The 21,122-nt window shown below is 40.0% G+C and overlaps 1 protein-coding gene, 1 long non-coding RNA gene and 1 pseudogene across 7 annotated transcripts in view; 1 reads left to right on the top strand and 2 right to left on the bottom strand.

Annotated features, from left to right (window-relative positions):
• The window catches only part of GNG12 (G protein subunit gamma 12), a 211,790-nt gene that overhangs the window by 161,297 nt on the left and 29,371 nt on the right, over nt 1-21,122 (bottom strand). The window lies entirely within an intron of this gene.
• Nucleotides 1,162-1,277, bottom strand: LOC111743534 (annotated as a pseudogene).
• Nucleotides 6,198-21,122, top strand: part of LOC111743504 — a 59,162-nt gene continuing 44,237 nt past the window's right edge. The window contains exons 1-3 of the long non-coding RNA XR_002781743.1: nt 6,198-6,466; nt 7,616-7,671; nt 10,005-10,143. This is a non-coding gene — a long non-coding RNA (uncharacterized LOC111743504). The remainder of the gene's footprint in view (nt 6,467-7,615; nt 7,672-10,004; nt 10,144-21,122) is intronic.

Here is a 21,122-nt window from a genome sequence, read left to right as displayed (position 1 = left end):
TTGATATTAACTGTTGAGCCTTGCTAAAAGAGTTTCAGGAGAATAATGACTGCAAAACAGATGGTAAGGGATTAAGAAGTGAATGAATTTAAAATTTATAAAAATTTTTGAACAGCTTTTGACGTATATTTGACATATGATAAACTGCACATATTAAAAACACAGTCTTTAGCCTTAGGGAGGAGTAGGGGCACTTCTTCCTCTGAAATAGGCATAAAGTAAGAGTGAGTTTTGTAAACAGGTAAAAGTGGAGGGAAGAGATATTAAGTGATTTGGCACCGGAAGGTCTCTTTTCCCAGTTAAAGAGTTTAGTTGCCAGTTTGAAATGAGAAGGGTAATTGTGGGAGTAGAGTGTTTAGGGAGTAGAGGTAGTTAGATGCTTATCCCCACATCCATTCTCCCCTCTTTCTTAGTAATAGAGTCTTGATTTTGTTTAGGTTGGTGATACACACAGTTAAAAGACTTCATTTCTCAGTTTCTCTTACAACTAAATATGATCATGTAATTAAGTTATGGCTAGCAAGATATCAATAGAGTCTATGATGGAATGTTTATGAAATCTTAAAGGGAGATAACTCAGCTTTGATGAATGTCCTTTTGCCTTTCTGTTTTTTCATCTTCTTGCTGTCTAGAATGTGAACATGACAACTGGTGCTCCAGCAGCCCTTTTGGGTCATGAGGTGATCTCGAGGATAGAAGCCATCTGTTGAGGATTTAGTATCGTATAGAATTAAAGCCTTAAAGTATAGTCTCTATGGTGAGTGGGAATGGGAACTTACTAGAGTCCCAGTAAAGGGATTCATGAGCTGAGGCTTTAGTGGAGGGAGTCTTCAATTTGTAAGGTTATATGCTTTCTTTACCCTTGGCAGCCTGGGAGCAGAAGCAGAGTCATACACTTAATTGGTTCTCCAAGAGTTGGGAGTTGTTCTAGCAGATAGAGCAGAATAGTAGATAGTAGAATGAGGAAATGAGGATCTTGTCACTGGGTATTTGACCTTGAGATCCAGGGTAGACAGGAAAAAAAGTGAAACCAGGCAAGAACTGATGATGAGATATTGAATCGCTTATTTTTTATTTTTTAGGTGAGGCAACCCTTGGTTGAATTCACAGATTGCAAGGACCTTGTCAGCTTATGATGCTTTATTTTTTTTTTATTTTTTACATCTACAGCACCTGGTCTTCCTAGGTCTCCCATCCAAGTACTAACCAGGCCTGACCCTGCTTAGCTTCTGAGATCACACAGGTTCAGACTTGTTCAGGGTAAAATGGCTGTAGACAAGATATTGATTCTTGAAGAGGATTTTGGAATGGTTTTAAGAGTAGAAGCTCAGGAAGTTGTAATGTGGCAATGAGAATTCTAAGTCTAGTACTTCTGAGGTGAAAATCAAGGGAATGATAATGCTAAGGCCTGTGTAAGGCAATGGGAATGAGGAGATTGCTTTAGTGAAATGGAAATGAAGTTATTAGCATGAAGGGGGGCCAGAAAATGCGGGCCTTGTCTGAATGGAGGCTGACTGTTCGCTGAAGTGACCCAGTCGGATATCAATTTGAAGTCTGCTAACATAACCAAAACCAAGAGGAACAACAGCTTCGGCTTCAGTCTTAAAATAGGCAGGTCACATTGAAAGTTTCTGGAAAGAAGTCCAAAATGGTCTAATAGGTGATTGAAACAGGGCAGCTAAAAAGGCGTTGTGAAAAGAATGCATGAACCACTACCACAATCAAAATGCAGTGCATACATTTCCAAGGAAGTGAAAGAAGCTAGGGAATGTCTGGCCAAAGATCCCTGAAGTGGACAGTGACTTCTGGAAAGGCACCAACAAAGTAAATTAGACATTTTCTGTTGAGACATCTTTTGAACACAAACAACATTTCAATTAGTGTCATGCAGGGGGGCCCACTTACTGTTAAAGTAAGTGATTCCTCTCTAGCTCTCAGGGATATGACGTCGAAGAACAGGCGTGGGAAAGGAATTCTGTGTATGTTTTTAGAAAAATCATTGTGGTTTTGTATTGATTTTACCAGAGAAAGAAAGTGTAATTTAATGAAATACATAATGTTCTCAGCCAGGGCAGCACATTAGCCTGGAAATGAGGGGGAAATGGTCGATAGACTGAATTCTCCAGATGATGGCTATATATGTGAGCTGTGCTTTTAGAGCAGAGGTTATTAAACTTTTCAGCATGGACGCCCTCTCCTCAGAACTTTAGGAGAGAGTGGGGCATAGTAGTTACAGAGTGATTAGGCTACCTGATTTTGAATCTTTGCTTTTTAAAGATATTAACCAGCTGTCCTTAAGTAAGTTATTTAACCTCTACATGTTTCGATTTCCTTACCTTAATAATTCTCCTTCTTATCATTTAAATAATCCCCAGGGGTCAGCAATATTACCAGTTTTTGTGTACACCTCCAGAGATATTCTGTGCATTTAGCAGTCCATGATGTGTTCCTTCCTTCCTTCCGTCCTTCCTTTCTTCCTTCCTTCCTATTCCAAAAATAAGAGCACTTTTCTGTATCCTTTTCTAAAAAAAATTAACTACTTTCTTAGAGGTCATTCCACAGCATCACACAAAGAGCCTCCTTGACTCTTTGGAAAACAGATTTTCCATTCATTATTTTATTTGAAAATGACCGTTTTACTGTTTCCTTGTGTGATAGCAAGCAAGGTTAATAAACTTGCTTGCTGACATACAGTGAGAAAGTGTCAGAGCTTGGACTAGGATACGAAAATTCTAACTCCATGTTCATTGTTCATTTCTTAGCCCACCCTGTGTGAAATTGATCTGGGATTCAATGCTTTCTCTACAACAAGTCTACCTAGATGTTTGCATTTCATGGCACTGTTGCCTTAGACTGTGTCTAACTAAATGTAGTTGCTCCATAAATGTTTGTTGAATGTCCTAGAACTGGTTAATTCATAACCCTGGATAATGATTCACATTTTTATCATCAATCCCTCATATTTCCCAAGAGAAATATCCTTAGCATACATGCTGATGAAAATATTATGCATGGGTGCAAATACAAAATGTTCTAGTCGCAGCTAAGTGCAAGTTGTTTAGCAAGCTGAAAAATTTGACATAATCCTCTAGCTATCACACCAGTGAGTCAACCAGCAGCCCTCCTGGCCCACAAGGAGTTCAACTTCTCAGAAATAGTATCTGAGCAGGTGGGGGCGCCTGTTGGAGTCTCCTCAGCTCAGAAGTCACAGATAGAGCCAGATACCTATTGTTTAGGTACAGGCCCCTACTTCCCCTCTTGGCTGCTAAAGCCTGGGAAATACAGTGTACATTTGCTGCCTTTTCTAAAGCAAGCCGAGCACCTAGCTATCCCTGAGGTAGGAGGATTAAAGCAATGCAGTGTTCATACACATGGAAGACATTTTATGCTTTCAACACAAATTTATAAGGTATTGTAATTTATTTATAAGATAACAGTGCTCTAAACTCACTTTATCAAAATTCATTCCTACTTACTACTGGAAGAAAATTTTAAAATGCTGGTTGATGCTAATGTACTTAATTGTCTTTGGATTTTTGGTCTTTGGCCTATTGTGCTGTATTTATACAATGCTTATGTTCGAGAAAGAAATTATCTGGATGCCTTAAGGACAGTTTACATAAAAAGCCTTCAAATCACCATTTGATTCCTTCTGTTTTGTTTGTTTTGTTTTGCTTTTAGTTCTTTATAGTTCATAAAACACTTTCAAATAAAATACCTCATTTGATCTTCAGAGAAACCTTAGGTAAGGCAGCTCTTAGTATTCTCATTTTCCTTTTGGAGAAATTGAGACCTGAGAACATGTAATATCATGTCCAGGGACATGAGGAGGAAAAGAACTGGATCTCAACTCCATTCTTCTGAATTTAAGTCCAAAGTTTTTCCACTTCACCTTCTGTTTCCACTTCACCCTACCTGTCCATCTCTCCATCCACCCATCCACCCATCCATCCATTCATCCATCCATCTATCCAACCATTAATCATTAGTTTATTCAACAAAAGTTTTTGAATGCCTGTCATGAGCCAGGCATTGTATGAGGTGCTATGGCAAATAGAAATATGAGTCAGCTGTAACTCCTATTCTCAAGGAATTTATAATCCACCAGGGATCCTAGCTATAGAGTTGAGTAATTTTAAACTGAGGCAGAAAGTGATAAGCATGAGAGAACCAGAATGTCCTACAGGGATTCTGATTCAGGAGAGTAATAGAACTGGGAGATAGAGTAATACAAGATGTTAACAAGAAGCGATTCACATGGAAGGAGACCATAGCATAGGAATGCTATGTGTAGAGAGAAACCTCGAAATTGGTTTTCTGAGGGCATGGTCTAAGGATGAACCTGAAATCACTTAGGGGAACAAGTATAGAAAAAAAGAGAGAGCGAACATATCTGAAAGGGAACAGAGATGAGAAAGTTCAAGTCAGTAAGATGAACTTTTTTAAAGAAAGTGCATGGATTCGAAAGTTCTGAGCCAAAGAAAAAGAGTCTGAAAAGTGGCCAATAACATCAAGGTGGCACAGAGACATAGTGCTTCTACACTCAGGGAGCATTTTCTGCTCCGTCTGAATATTTGGAGCATCTCGTGGCCAAGGGCAGTATAAAATAGGATATAGCTCCTTCCAGAGCAGGTTTGGATGGAATCTAAATCACAAAATAGAGTTAGGTCAGCTAAGAAAACTGGAAATCTGAGGTTTTGGAAATCAGTCTGTATACATATACTTAGTATAATTTCATGATGGTTATTTGCCCTGTATATCTAATATTTCCTATAGTGGTAAGAATATAAAGTAGGGAAATATATCCATGAAAAATTATGCTATGAAACTAATTGCCTCAAGGAATTACTCCAAAAATTATCCTGATTAAGGTATTATGTACATATCTTCCCATCGAAGGTCCCAAGGCATACTGAATAGTTCAGGAGTTAGGTGCAATGGACCCCAAAAGGACAAAATGATAATACTTTCAACCATCCAATTCAACCAGGGAGGAAATGTGGCTAAATTTGTGTCCTCTCTCCTAGACCGTAAGAGCCTATGAAGGGAGGGACCCTTTTTTGATCATCTTGGCATTCCCTGTGCTTAGTACTGCACCTGGAAAATAAAGATGTTTCTCTGAAAATCTGCATACAGCTTCATCTATCTGAACCTTATATATTCCTTCACAGACTCCATAGACTATGGGATGTTTAAGTGCTGTAGATGTTTAGTATTATAGTTCAGACTACGGGAAATCACTTCTGGCTGGGAGGTCCTGAAAGGCTTCTCAGAAGAGGTGGGACTTGAATTAGATTCAGTGAAATTTACATTGGTAAAGAGAGCCAAGGAAGATGTTTCTTAACACTTCAGTGTCCAGAAGTGTTAGGAAACATCTTCCTTGGTTCTCTCACTTTGGTGAGAGCTCAGGGAGATGGAGAACAATGAAAGCTTTGGAAGTCAGTAGCCTTACATCAGAACTGTAGAGTCTGCAAGCAATCTCTAAGACCATTTGCCTCCGAAAAGAAATGAAAATTTGAGCATGGAGAGATTCTCTAATGGAGAGGAAATGAAGAGAGGCAGGGAATAGGACCAAATCTCTGGGTAAAACCTCTCTAAGGGAGTGAGTGGAAGAGAAGTCAACCAAGTCAATTGAATTCAGAAAAAGGTGAACAGGATAAAGGCCTCATGCCAGCCAGAGCTGCATTCTGGTAAGGGAGGTCAAAAGAAAACAGGTTTTCAAGTGGACAGGGAGGAAAAGCTTGTAAGATGAATTTGGAATGTCTGGTCTTCTTACTTGCAAAGCTAAATTAAAAAAAAAAAAAGTGTGTTCGTGAAAGCAACCGTAGAATAAAAAAAAAAGAAAGAAACAGATCTCCTTTAAGGTGCTGCACATTGGCTAGTCTGTGCCTCTTTGCTTTGCTTCCTCATGTTTCCCTGAGCAATGATTCACCACTGGAGGCCTCATTTCCTTCTTTGGGCATTTGCCAACTTACAGAGCTCTAAAAGGAGCCCTTCCCCCATCCTTTGCTCTTGCCTTATTAGTGCTGTGAGAAAAAAATTAACGTATTGAAGTACATTTCCTTTGTGGTTACTGGGTAAATTCTTCCAGGCCTAAATGTCCATGCGTTTTAGAGAAGAAGCTGAGGATGTTTGTCGCCAAAGTCTGACTAAGGATTTAGCTGAAACAAAAATGTGATGCCCCTTTACTCTTTCCTCTCCCCTTCCATGCTCCCATCCTATGTCCAGCAAAAGTTGAGCTCTTCCCTGAAGAAAGGGAAAACGGGTTTTCTTGGAGAAGTAACTGACAGTCAGCAAGCGCATTTACTAAGCACGATGTTGGCATATTTCCCATGATGCCTGTAGCAAGCTCCACATCAGAGGTTTGAGAAAACACATGCACTTTGTCACCTTGACACAGGAACACTAAATTCAAGGATCACTGAATGGATCACTGCATGGGCGGAGAAGGAAGAAACTTTTAAAGGTATGACTTCCCAAAAGCCAGGGTAGGTGACATAAGGCCTTCCACAATCATGTCAGAGAAGAGGCCAGAAGACATTTCTGAGTAACAGGCAGTTATTGAATATAGCCCTCTATTGCTAAAGATGATAAAAATACTACTAATGATATGTATTGAATACTACAATGGGATAGGCACTGAATGCTTTACAAATGTTCACTCATCTAATACTTTAAACAACCTTATTAGTTGGGCCCTGTAATTAAAATAATTTTGTCCAAAAAAAGTGAGGGGTGGGGGAAAGAAAAAAAGAAAGAAGAAAACAGAAATGAAATAATGAAGATAAAACAGTCCACTTTGACCACCACATACCAGTCCCCCTGGAGTTACAGATGTTTCTCTTTGCATTTACATACAGGTGTTTGATGGCTATTTAGGCTTTGCCCTGTTCCCACCCACGCCCCCCCCCGCCCCTCCCATTATAAACAGCATGGCATTGACCATAGCTGTATCTGTCTTCCTGTGAACTTCCAAGGCATTCTTTAGGGTAGAGACCAAGAAATGGAATTGCTGGGAGGGAATGTGAATTTAAAAAAATTTATCAGCTATTCCAAATTGTCCTCCAAAAAGGCCTTTCCAATTTATTTCTTCACCAACAGTGTGCAAGAATACACCACTTGCTATTCCTCAGGAAAACCTGCTGTTATCAATCTTTTTACATTTTGTGCCAATCTTATGTGTGAAAAATGAGGTCTTGTTATTATTTTAGTTTGTTTTCCCTTGATTATTAGCAAGGCTGTGCATCTTTACAGATTGGCTATTTGTTTTTTTTCTGCAAATTACTCCTCATAGCTTCATTTATTTTTATTTGGGGCTGTTTGTCATTGCCTTGTTGATTTATAAGACTTCTTTACATATTCCACATGTTTGTGATTTGTTATGTATGCAGCACATATTTCCTCCCAGTCTATAGTTTCGTTTACTTTCAGTCTATAGGATCGTCTGCCTAAAGTCTGAGGTAATAAAATTTATCTTTTTTGCTTTTGCATTTTGTATGTTGTGTACTCTGCTGTATTTTATTTTATACTTTTATGGTTTTGCTTTCATGTTTGGCTCTTTAAAACATCTGAAACATATTAAACATATGCAGAAGTTCCTTTCTTCTTACTCTAGATGCAGAACATGCTGAAGAGAATGTCATTATACAGCTGAACCCAAACAGAAGAGAGGTAAGTAGAAGTGGCCATCATCCCATGTGGGTATATGCTGGAAGATGCTGGTAGTTTCCAAGAGAGTATTTCCTAAAGCATGCATCTAAAGCCCCAAATAACAGAAAATGAAACTCTTTAAAATTGTTTTTTCTTTTCAAGGTACACTCTGAACGGAACGTTTTCCAGAGTACATTAGTACTCTGGAATACTAATAAGGTATTAATAATTATCACATGAGGAAAGGCTTTTGTGGTCACATATGATTGAAAGAGGCCTGGCTAAACAATTTCAAATAGGTTTCTTTGGGGACAGCTCAATTAGTGAACATTTATATTGATCAGAGGCTGCAAGTTGTCTTCAGATGGACATTTACAGTGTGCTGTAAAATCCAAGGGATCATTCAGTTCAGAGCTAACGTTCTCAACTTTCTCTGTATTTTGGAATAGCCAGGGGAGCATTATATAAACATGGGTGAATCTGATTCTCTCAGCCCCAGAAATTAGATTTAATTGGTCCAGGATGTGACTTGGGCATGAGGATTTTTTTAAAGCTCCCTTGATGATTCTAATGTGCAGCCCAGGTGGAGAACCACTGATTAGTCCAATGGCTTCATTTAGTAGTCATGGAAACAAACATCTAAAGGGTGGTGAAGCATCATGAGCTAGTTTGGGGAATAGCTGGGGCCAGACACAGATGTTTAGAACCCTAGGACTGGCCTCTATCTTTACACTGTGCTGTCAACACATCGTTAGGTGTGTAGGGTCCAACCTGGAGCACACATTACAGGCATAGGCTTTCGTGAATATTATATGCTTTCTTATAGCACTCGTTGCTTCTGAATGTCTTCAATTTTCTTATCTATAAAAGGGCACATAATAATACTCCTTCACTTCAGAATTAGTCTGAGAATTGCATGAGCTAATGCATATTATCTCATTTCAAAGTGTTTTGTAAACGTACATTATACAAATGAGAATATAACAGTGCCCAAAACAATGCCCTGTTTATAAAAGGAGTTCAGAAGGTGTTCATTAATAGTAATTGATGGTGGGAATAAAAAGCAGCTGCTCTTACAGAACAGTTTCTTTGCAAACACACCTGGAATCCCTCATATCCCAGGCCAGTTGTCAACATTACCTCCCTCAGGGAATTGTTGATTAAAGTTACCATATTTCCAGCCCCAGGCAGTCAGAACATAAATTTCCTATAATTACCATTCACATGAATATGCATGAACATTTTTATAATTTTGCATGCTATGTTAAATAGTCTCTAACTTAATAAAGTAGTATACCCCGCGGTGGTCGTGCTAAGGATATCCTTTACCTTGGGCCCTCCTCTGTGATGGAGGACAATCGTTAGAGCCCAAAGATATTGGCTAAATGGAGGGAGGCAGAAGAAGTTGTGGGGAAAGGAGGAGGCATCGGGTGCCCAAAATGGAGCCTAACTTTTGCTACAGCAAAGGAGTTGAGGGAATACTGTGGCTTGCCTAGAGCATAACGGAACTGTCAAACTTTCCTGATAAGGCTTTGGAAACATTTATGGTTCTGCGGGAATCTGGAAAATCAGCCGGCAAAAGCCATGTGCCTGGGAGACCAGCTCACTTCTTTGGCACAGAAGGAAATTAGAGAATTTTGACAGGTGGGTTCTGACAGGAAGGACCCTCCATGACTTCCACTGGTCACCACAGACTTTTCCTTTAGCTGTAGACCCTCACTAACAACTCCAGACGATCATTTGTAAATAATTCAAAATATTTACGTGGTTGGTGCTGGGGGCGCAACAGTGAACAAACAGATCTCATTCTTGTAGTCGTAGAGAATATAGTTGCATAGAAGACATGAACAAAAACCGAGTTAACAGAAAAATAAAATAATCTAATTTTGCATTGTTATAAAGGAAAAGTTTGAAAGAGATTGATGGACAGGAGCATCTGCTTTAGTGAGGATGGTCAGGAGTGGAAACCTGACAAGTGAGAGAGGAACATTTCAAGAGGAAGGAATAAATGTGTGAAGGACATGGGGGGCAGGAAAACTTGGCATAATCAGAAAAGTGGAGGAAGACCAGCGTGGCTGGAAGGCAGAGTGAAGAAGACATGGCAGATGAGCAGATATGGGTAGGGACTAGATCATACTAGGCAAGGATAGGTGTGACGTTTATATTACACAGCAATGTTTAGCTACTTGGGTGATGGGCAGGGGTAATCTTCAAAATAATCAACACCTTGCAGGGGTGGGCTTGGTTTTGTGGAGCCTGAAGCTTATATAGTTTGGGGGTCCTTCTTTAAGAAAATAAATTCAAAAGTCTCTTTCATTTTCTGGCAATTTTAATCATTTTCTGTTGATGACAAGGAGCAGGAAATACAACGAACTGAGTACCTGAGGTGTGAAAAAAAATGTCATTGGAACTGAGAGGCCAGAGTGTGGGGTGGCTTATCCATGTGGATGCTCCAGCCACAAATAATGATGCCACAAGTTAAGTGGAGAAGAAGTAAGTGAGGATTTTATTTGCTTATTTGTTTATTTGTTTTTAAATTTAAATCGGAGAGCTCTCCATTGTGTAAAAAACGGCTATAGCTCTCATTTTCTTAGTTGTCAGGTGTGCTGTATGGGATCTGGAAAGGAAAGTGTACACAGCTTCTGCACATCCGGTCTTGATTTGAGGCATCCAGAATTGTTGATTAGGGGGAGCTTGGGGCTCATGGGTGGTTCTAAGATAAAGACTGGTGAATTAAAGTCATAGAGGCGGGAAGTAAAGTCACAGAGTGAATGAGATAACCGTGGGATACTGTGAGTATTAGTAAGAAGTGAAGTAGATGGAGGACCAAAACTTAAGCAAACAACATTTAAAGAGAGAAAAGAAAAAGAGGAGCCTCTAAAAAGGAATAACCAGGATGCAAAAGGAGAATCTGGATAGAGTGGAGTCATAGGAGCTAGGCGGGAGTGGTGAACAGTGTCAAAATTCAGAAACCTCAAATAAGATAATATTTAAAAAGCGTTCATTAGATTTAATAACAGAGAAGACATGATGAGCTGTGCAACAATAGATTCTGTGAAGTGGTCACTAAGGTGACCAACTGTTTCCTGTTGTCTTAGACGGAAGTGGTTCCCAGGATGTGGGACACATAGCGCTAAAACCAGGAGAGTTCTGGGCAAACCAGGATGAGCTGACCACCCTAGATAACTTTGCATTAATTAGTATGCTTTTGGTTGCAAGTTACAGAAAGTCCCAAATCAACAGGTTTAAACTATAGGGAACTAGGGTTGGTTAATCCAGAAATTTAACGACCTCATATTTCTTCTGACTTCCTATTCATCCATCCTCACCTGGATACCTCTCTCTCTCTCTCCTTTATTTTTAGAGTAGTTTGTGGAAATTTGAGTGGAAAGTACAGAGTTCTCATACAGCTCCTTCCCCAGCACGTGTAGAGCCTCCCCCACTATCGACTTTCCCAATAAGAGAGGTGCATGTGTTATAGTTAATGAACCTACACTGACACATTGTTTACATTAAGATTAGCTCTTGATGTACATTCTATTGGTTTTGGCAAATGTATAATGACACGTATCCACCATACATACAGAATACAGAATAGTTTCCCTCCCCATAAATTCCTGTGTTGTACCTATCCATCTTTGCCTCCCCTCCAACCTCTGGCAACTACTTATCTTTTTATCTCCATGGTTTTGTCCTTTCCAGAATGTCAAAGGATTGGAATTAAGGTATATAGACTTTTCAGATAGGTGCCTCTTATTTAAGAGCAAGAAAAACATGACTAGATACCTTTAGCAATCCTCTGCTCTCATGTCACTGGGCAGAACCAAATCACATGCTGCTCCTAAACAACCCCTCAGGTTTGGCTATGATGAGATGGTGAACTGGCCTCCCCCATATCTCTATAAGTAATGCCTGTGAAGACAGCCCTTAGAATGTTTGTTTTTCCTTTACTTTAAAGACATTTGAAATAATATGCTCTTCATTCAGCTTATGCTGCCATCTCTCTAAAGATATGTAACTCCACACAGCTAGTTTTATTATTGTAACTGAGCAGGTGAACTTGAATGCAGCACTCAGGTGACTCATGAGGCAATGGGAAACCAGCCATTGGCTGATGCCTGGCTGTGATTCTACATGCTGGTCCTGGGGTCTGTATTGGTAGTCTGTGGTGCTTGTCTACTCCTGAGCCACACCATTCTGAATACTGAAAGATAAGTATTAATAAAAAGCTTAACTAGAAGGTGTATCTACTCCAAGTGCTTTATACCAAGATGTATATATAATTATTTTTTCACCTGTCTTTTTTAAGTTTCTGCTAAAATGTAACCTCAGTCTCTTCCCTGACCATGCTATCTAAAATAGTACCCTCTGTGACTTTTTTTGAACCTTCCTTCTGCTTCATCGTTTAAGGCACTTCTTTCCATATGACATAATGTTATACTGTTGTATTTGTTATCCATCTACCCTCTGGACTGAGGGAAGGGACTGTGTTTTGTTAACTGCTAATTCCCAAGAACCTAGAGCAGTGTTTTACACATAGTAGGTATTCAACAAATATGTGTTGAGAGGGAAATAGGACCACCAAGGCTGACTTAAACTAATCAAAATTTTCCTTCTGAGTCATTCAAGGAAAGGATTAAACGCCAGAATAAAATGCAAACCTTATTTTCCAGGAGGACAGGAGAATGACTGTTGAGTGGAAAATCATCTTTGTGAGTCACGATGAGGTGGTTGCCTATGTTTGGAGCTTCCTGGCTTTAAATAGCCTGTGGCCCTCCATATTAATGGGGGTTAAAATAACTCTTGGCACTGAGGGAACCATGTCCTTCATGGTCCAACCCATGCAAACTCTTTTTCCAAACGCCCGGCCCATGAGGTTGCCATTTAATAATTTTTGTCTCATCTAATTTGAGGTCTTTTCCAGTCTGTCACGAGGCTAGAGAGAAGGAAGAAAGGCTGTGACTCAGATATATCTTATGTGCCCTGTAGTTTCTTGCAAAAACAATAAATAGATTTTTCTACTTGGGTTTCCTGTGCTAACGCACCCATTCAAATGGAAGAGTATGTTGAGTTATTAGCATCAATATCGACAGCAAAAATAACAATAATTGTTCCTTGAACTGATTTACCACAATACACTTTTCAAAGAGATCCCATCTCTATTCTCTCACTTGTGGATTGTAATGATTGGTAAGGTAACCAGGTAATCAGGGTAGGTTGCTTTTTTTTTTTTCCCCCACTTAAAGATGAAGAAACTGAGATGCTCCTTCCCTTCTTCTATAAAAGTGTTCACACAGTTCATGACAGAGCTTGGATTTGAACCCAGATTTCTGACACCATGTCCAATGTTTCTACAATAACTATACTGACAATCTCTCCTTGTCTGGCCCATGCTGAACAATGAAATTATGTATTTTGAGTTTGGATTGATTTTGGCAAACATTTAGTAAGCATTTGTCAAGTCTGTACTTCAACCCTAAGGAAGGAGGTCCTTAAATATTTATCCCTAAATAGGTCACCCATTTAAGAAGTTTTTCTTAAGCACTTACTGTATACTAAGACCTGTGCAAGGCTCTGCCGACAACACAAATAGTGGAAGACATTTTGACAAAGGATGCTTTTGACTTCTCTTCTCACCTTTGAGCTGCCTCGGTGCTCCATTTTAACCTCATTTTATCTGCTTAAACATGTAGGATAAATATGTAGGAAGGTGGTAAAGGTATAATGAATGAAATAAGTTTCAGGACTGTGATCCCCTAGGAACTTCCCTGTTTATAGCCATTCTATTGCCTCGGAAGAAGGGATTGCCTTCTGGCATTTCTAAGACGCTCCCTCCCTGCCCACGCCACCACCCACCATGTAATGTCCTCAGCTTGTTTAGTGTCCCAGATCCTGTTTGCTGACACAATACACATTGATTTTTTAAAATGGCCCCATTACCTACATAGAAATGTAATTTAGAGTGTTAATGTGGGAGGAAATTATGAGGTATAATCAAATCGGAAAAGAAAGGATACATGGCAAGTGTACTTGCCTGGCACTGTACATAAGATTGAAAAAATACCAGTTGTTCACATCAAAGTATAAGGAGCTGCTGCAGATTTGGGAGAAAGCTAAAGTCTTCCTCAAACTACCCTGTAGCTCTCTAAATAAAGCCCCATGCCTTCTGCTACATAATGAAGTTGAGATGCCAGAAATTCATTTGCATAATGTAGCAAAAGAAATGAAATTCTTAGGGAGACAAGGATCCTAGAGTGGATCTGTTAAACTTGACTCATTCACTCCCCAACAAAAGCTATCAAGAGGTCTCAGAAGACACTTCTTCTGCAGGACATTGAGATGAAATGTCTGCTTCTGAAAGTATGGCAAACTAGATGCCCGGATAAAATACTTTTAGAAATTAAGTGCAAGCATGAGCTGGGAAGAAAGTAGAGAATGCAGAGTCCAAAACCAAAGTGAATAAAAAGAAACAAAGTATTAATACACACAAAATGGATTTATTTCAATACCATTATTCTGAAAGAAACTAGGGAAAAGAGAGTACATACTGCATGATTTAATTTCTATAAAACTCTAAAAACTGCAAATGAATGCATACAGATAGCAAGTAGGCCTGCGGTGAAAGCGATCATGATAGTGATGCAGGACAGGGCACATTTCCCCCAGCGCAGGGGAGACCAAGCCCTGTACTGAGAGAAGAGGAGGATCCTTTGGTAGAGAGTGTAGAAAGAATTCAACACACACGCCAAAGTTGGAGTCCAAAGTAAAGTTTATTAGAAAAAGGATAACATTCCACAGACAGTGTGGTCTCTCAGAGGCAGAGAGTGAGAGGAACAGTGAGAGGAACAGAGAGAGAGAGTAAAGGCACTGAGAGGGACTCTGAGCGGTCAGGGAATTCCATTTACGCGTCATTCTTTAGTTCCCATTTCCTTTGATGTGGACATACGGTGAGGAAGGGGAAGGGTATGTATTGTAGCATGAAAAGGTAAGAATATGTAGAGTGAAAGGCCTGCTGGCAGTTCCCATCCTTTAATCCTTAGGTTCCCCGTGGTTTTAGCCTTAGGGAATGACTCTTGGTTCCTGTTTCCCCTTCACAGGTGTGGGGAAGGGGCTGTTAGCAATCCCAGCAGAAATCTTCCTTTGTTCTGAAGGAATCCTCCTGGCCTGGCTGCAGGGCTGATCAGCATATTGTGGTCTTTGAATGCAGCTTGATTAATATTTTAATTCTCTTGCCTCCTCCCTGCATTATTAGTACAGTTATAGAAAGTGGCTGCCTAGGTTTGAGGGTAAATGGAGGGATGTGGTGCAGAGACGGGAGAAAATGTTTGGGGTGATGGAAATATTCATTATCTTGACTATAGGGATGGTTTCATGAGTGTATGCTGATAAAATTGATCAAATATGTACAGTTTATGGTATATCAATTATATAGCAATAAGGTGGTAAAAACAAACATACAAACAAACTATATAAATAACGAAAAACAAAGTGATATCAGGAGTCCAAACTTACACTTTAGGCGTGAAGCGATTTTTACCCTGAGGGCATACACCAAACTGGTGGTCTTGAATTTCCCTTTCACAACCTCATAGGGTGAGGCGAAAAGGAGAATAAATCCAAACTGGTGAGTATACTAGGAAAGGCCCTGTACAAAGCTGAGACTTCAAAGTTCTACACCTGTAATGTCAGGGCATCCATAAAATAAACCCACCTCTCACCCCCTACACTCTCAGGAGATGATGAGTTTTTATATTTATCTTTAGTTATTTTGTCTTGATAGCAAACACTAGGTTTCTGGATCAAAGATCAAAACAGTAACAGTGCTGGTTCTCCGAGCTTTATTTTCCCTCTTGGGTACCCTGACAATGGTGGATATTCACCCTGCATGTACAGAGTGAATCTGTCCTACAGGAGGGGAACTCCGAAATTATGAATCTCAGAGTTTATATAGCAACTGCTGCACAGTGGTCACCCTCCCCTTTGCACGGAGAGAGAGAGAAAGAGAGAGAAGAGGGAGAGGAGAGGAGAGGGGAGGGGAGGAGAGGAGAGGAGAGGAGAGGGGAGGAGAGGAGAGGAGATTTGCTCTCCGATATAAGACAAATCCCCTCTGGAAAGAGAAGGGGAAGGTCTCTGAAATGTAGAGAAATAACTCCAGAAGAGAAAACTTGCAGATCTCTCAGGATTATAAACTATCTTTAATTAGTGTTTGTTATTTCACTCATACTTTGCCAGGATTTTTTGCTCATGTACAAACATGAAAATATTCACCTGTTTTCCCAGGAGCCAGATGGGAAAACTGCTTATTTTGACTTTAGATGCTTATTGGGGGGTTTTGGGGGGTGGGTGGTATACCCACTTGAGCATTTGTAAGCAAAATATGGCCTCATTTAGACTGAAGTTCCAATACCTGGAGAGAATAGTAAATTAAATTAGAGATTTAATCGATGAATTTACAGCTGATTAGGTATAGCTTGAGACAGAACTATAAAATAAATCTAAAGAAATCAACCGGTATGCAGCAAGGAGAGACAAAGATGAAAAATAAAAACAAAGTTAATAGCTATGGAAAAGAGAGATCAAAGACCTGTCATGAGTCCAGTTGGAGTCCCAAAATGAGAAGAGAGAGATAATGGAGGAGAGGCAATTTTTGAAGAATAATGGCTCCAGAATTGATGAAAGCCTCTAATTCTCAAATTCCAAAAGACAAATGAATTTCAAGCAGGTTAAGAGATATACACTTCTAAGTACACCATAATGTGTATTAAAAGCAGCAAGCAAGAAAGACATATTATACTCAAAAGAACACCTAGACTAGACCAAGAAGTCAACTGATTTTTAAAAATTGAGATATAATTTATGTACTGTGAAATGCACTCTTTTAAAGTGTACAATTCAGTGATTTTTAGGTATCTTCACAAGGTTCTACAACCATCACCACTACCTAGCACCAGAACATTTGTATCACCCCGCGCCCCGCCCCCCCATCCCGGCTCCAAAGAAATCTCATACCCATTGTCAGTTACTCTCCATTCCGCTTCCTTCCTCCAGCCCCTGTCAGACAACAATCTAATTTCTGTCTCTATTACTTTATTTACTTTGGACATTTCATAGAAACAAAATTATACAATATCTATCTTGTTTGTGCCTGGCTTCTTTTAACTAGCACATTTTCAGGGTTTATCCATACTGTAGCATGTATCAGTCCTGCGTTCCTTTTTGTAGCTAAAGAGTATTCTTTTGAACAGATATACCACTTTTGTTTATTCATCAGTTGATGAACATTTGGATTGTTTTCATTTCTTGGATAGTATGAATAACATCACTATGAACATTTACATACAAGTTTTCGTCTGGACATGTTTGCAATTCTCTTGGTATATACCTATGAGTAGAATTGCTGGGTCATGTGTTAACTCTATGTTTAGCTTTTTAATGCCCTGCCAAACTGCTTTCCAAAAGTGGCTGCATGGTTTTGCATTCCTATCAGCAATGTATGAGGGTTCCAAGTTTTCCACATCCTTGCCAACACTTGTTATTTTCCATGTTTTCAATTATAGCCATAGTAGTGAGTTGTGAAATGGCTTTTCATTGTGGTTTTGATTTGCATCTCTTTAACCACTAATGGCATTGGGTATGTTTTTGAATTTTATATATCTATTTATATATCTTCTATTTATATATCTTCTTTGGAGAAATGTCTATTCAAATTCTTTGCTCATTTTTAATTGGATTATTTGTCTTTATATTGTTGAGTATGACAGATCTTTATATATTTTTGATACTAGATCCTTATTAGATAAATGACTTACAAATATTTTCTCTCATTTTATGAGTCGCCTTTTCACTTTCTTGGTAGTATCCAGATTTTTTTTTTTTGAACCATGGAATACCAAGTTTCAAAAAAAATTAAAAACTGTTTTACTGTTCTCCTGATATGCTGGTGCCTTCTTTTCTTCAGCCTTCCCTGGGTAAATTTGGCAAACCCAAACCAAAGCTTACACAGTGACACACTGTGTATTGTATTGGTAATCCTGAGCTGGTCATTTATTCATCAACACATTGACTTGGGGAATATAGAATCACTGCTTCTAGCTGACAGCAATTGAAGAATGGTTAGTAAGGGAAAACAAGTAGCACTTTAGGTAAACTTGTGTCACATGCGTGCACATTGCTCCTGTGTGTGTGCATGTGTGCGCCCTCTTGCCCACATACATTTAGATTCAGAGCTATTAGGTCAGTTGGTAAAATGACTAATGGTCTTCCCTGGGAAGGTGACCAATATTGTCTACATGTGGATGATTGCCTTGGGGTTTAATTTTTTTTTTTCGATTCACTACATTGTGTAAGTAAGAGAGAAAATAGAGTTGATCCTTTCATGTCCCTTTGAAGAGATTGAGAAATTCCCTTTGTGCACCTCTGATTTCCTCATCCAGCCTCTCATTTCAGTCCCTTCCTCAAGCCCCCAACCTATGGACCACTGAGTCTCAGTAATTTGGCCAGCTCAGCATCTCCCCACCTAACCATACTTTCCTTCTGTTGCTATAACCGCTCCCCTGGTTTAGGCCTTCATTGTCAGCTGCACCTCAACTTATCTCCTTGCTGAAGTCCTTCAATATTCCACTCTGACCTTTGCATTCATGGCTACTCTAGTGTCCTTCCAAAAGCCTGCATCTTGTCATTTACACTCTGAGAACCCAATGAAAGTGTTTAGGTCTTTTCATCTTTATGAATATTTGTCCTCAGTAAAGTTGGTTGAAAGAAAATGTAAATAAGCATGTCGCTTCTTTGCACAAAAAGCTTCACTGGCTCCCCACAACCTTTTGCCTGATGTCTGAAAAACTTGGCACGGCATCCAAAGTGCCTTCTGAATCTTGCCATAATCAACATTTCCTGCTCCATTCCCCACCAATCTCTTTTTCTCTCATACCTTGTCATCACCTACAACACACGGCTGCCCTGCATTATTCTGTTTCTTGTCACCACCTACGTCTCCATGTCTCTGGGTTTTTATTCACCTAATCTCTCTTCCAAGAATGTTCTTGATTCATTTTTTAAGCTAATAGGGATTCTTCTTATCCTTCCAGGCACAGCTCCAGCCTCTCTCTTCTCTGCTGACTTCTCTGCATACTGCTTGGGTCCCTGCCTTTTTGTTCCTGCTACAGTTTGTCCACTCCTCTCATAAAGACTACTTTCCTCCTGGCTTCTTCCTGAAGAGTGGGATTTTGCCTAATTTGAACCTCTCCCCTTAGGGCCTGGCTAATAACTGATGTTCAATAAATATTTGTTAAATCAAGCAAAACTTTCAAGTGCAAGCTTATTTTTTGATTATATCACCCAGGAAGGAAAACGAGGAGAGGAAGTGAGTATAGATTCCATAGATTTATGTTCTATTGATTACCCAGGATTTTTAGATATTTCAAATGCCACCAAGCTGAAACCACTGCTTCATGAGGCTCTTGTGCTGTCTCCTTTCTTTCTCCTTTTCCCTCCTCGTCTCCGGCTTGCTGCCCTCTCCTCTACATGGCCAGTAGGTATGGGATCAGCCTCTTTTCTCTTCTGGCTTGTCTGATGGTCCCAAAGAAGGGGGAAGGTGACCCTCCCTGGGATTGTTTTCATGGTGACCTGGAATGTAACAGACAGTTGTCCAGTTGCAGCAGGAGAACAAAGCAGGTACTAAGGGCCCCTTTTCTTTTGTGTTCTGTAGTAAATTTCATGTATGATATTGTAAGTGGAGATAACTCAGAGCAGGGGGTTCCTCCTCTGGAATTCAGAACACTACTCTAGCTCTTCATCTTTTGCCTATGGTCTCTGACAGTTGCTCACTGCTCCCCAGAACTATTGCCCTTGGAATAAAATCTAGGTTTCAGCCAAAGGTCATGAAGCAAGATTATAAAACTCTGACACATCAAACTCCCATCTGCTGATGTAATTCATTAGCAAGGACACCATAAGAATGTTAAACCTAGATAGCACCTGCACTTAGCACAGGATTCTGGGGGCTGGCTGTCTCTTTCTTGCGCATAGTGATGACCATTTGTGTCCTTATGTGAGGGTGTGGCATCTGCCCTCCTTAGGCCCTGTTACCTTATTGCCTGGCCACTTGGCCCTTCTTTCCTATAACTTCTTATAACTGCCGTATGTAGACTAGACTAACTAAATCCTGTTGGCCAGCTTTGAAAACGGATCTCTGTGTCCCTCCTTCCTGTTCCTGCACATCCTTCCTAAGTTTCCTCCCTCCGCCCACCCTCCCCTACACTTAGAGGGCTAGCCCAGCACTTAGCGCCTACCTACACTGTCCAACATGGTATGCACAAGCTATGGGTAATTATTTAAGTTGAAATTAATTAAAATGAAATGAAATTAAAAATTTATACTAGCCACATCCCAAGTGCTCGAGAGCCACCTGTGGCTAATGGCTACCCATTGATCAGTGCAGATTGAGAACATTTTCATCATCACAGAAAGTTCTGTTTGAATACACTGCCACTTTGAGCAGTGTTTGTCTTTCTGGGACTTGTTCATTGAATTTTATATGAGTAAATGAATTTTCATTGCAGTTTTTTTTTGTTCATCATTAGTTTCTTCAGAGTATCTTTTCCTATACTGGAACTTGGTTTCACCAGCATGGGTCTGCTAATGGAGACCACATGGTGTCTATTTTGTGCCAGGTACCATGCCAGGCACTTTCTTTATGCAACTCCTGATTCTCACAATCACCTTGGGGGGTAAGTGACTTTTATTTCTATTTACAGATACAGAAACTAAAGCTTAGAGAGGTAAAATAATCTCAAGACTACACAGCTAGTCAGGAGCTGGGATTAAAACTCTGGTCTGCCTGGCTCTAAAGCCTTCTCTAGTAGAGTATACCTCAGTGTTCTCTTCAGCGTGAAAGATCGTTTGAGATGAGGACTTACCAGAGCTCAGACATGTGGGCTTGGGAGAGTTAGTACGCAATCATTGTTCTCAAAGGCCTTTCTGTCTATTTGGACGACAAATAACCTCAATGTTACTGTCATCACATTGCAAATGTTTGTACAAAACTTTATGATTTAAAACGAGCATTCTCATAATATCAATATCCCAGGAGGTATTCTAGAACTGGGCTTATTAAGAGAAATAGAGGTATATGAGAATGGATGGTGGAAATGCTGTAGAAGAAGCAATTAAACTGTGATTGACTGGCAGACACAGAGCAGGTGTCCCAGGAGCAGAGTCTCGATGGATGAGGAGGATTTCTACAGGTGGAAGGGTGCCCTGGGCAGGAACAGCCACACAATGAGTGTTAGACACCCAAACTGAATCCTCAGCCCCTTCTGATTCATCCTTCTGCCTGCAGCCAGAGTGAGCTTTCTAAAACACAAGACCGTCACGTCCTAGCTTAAAACATTTCTGTGGCTCCCACTGCCCTAGTCCAAAGTCCCTGGGATGGTTTGGGAGGCTGCACCTTTGGGACGCAGTGTTGTGCCCACCGT

This window comes from Pteropus vampyrus, unplaced genomic scaffold (assembly GCF_000151845.1).
Source record: "Pteropus vampyrus isolate Shadow unplaced genomic scaffold, Pvam_2.0 Scaffold115, whole genome shotgun sequence".
Taxonomy (NCBI): Eukaryota; Metazoa; Chordata; class Mammalia; order Chiroptera; family Pteropodidae; genus Pteropus; species Pteropus vampyrus.
The sequence above is the reverse complement of the archived record's forward strand: the minus strand, read 5'-3'. Positions and strand labels throughout refer to the sequence as shown.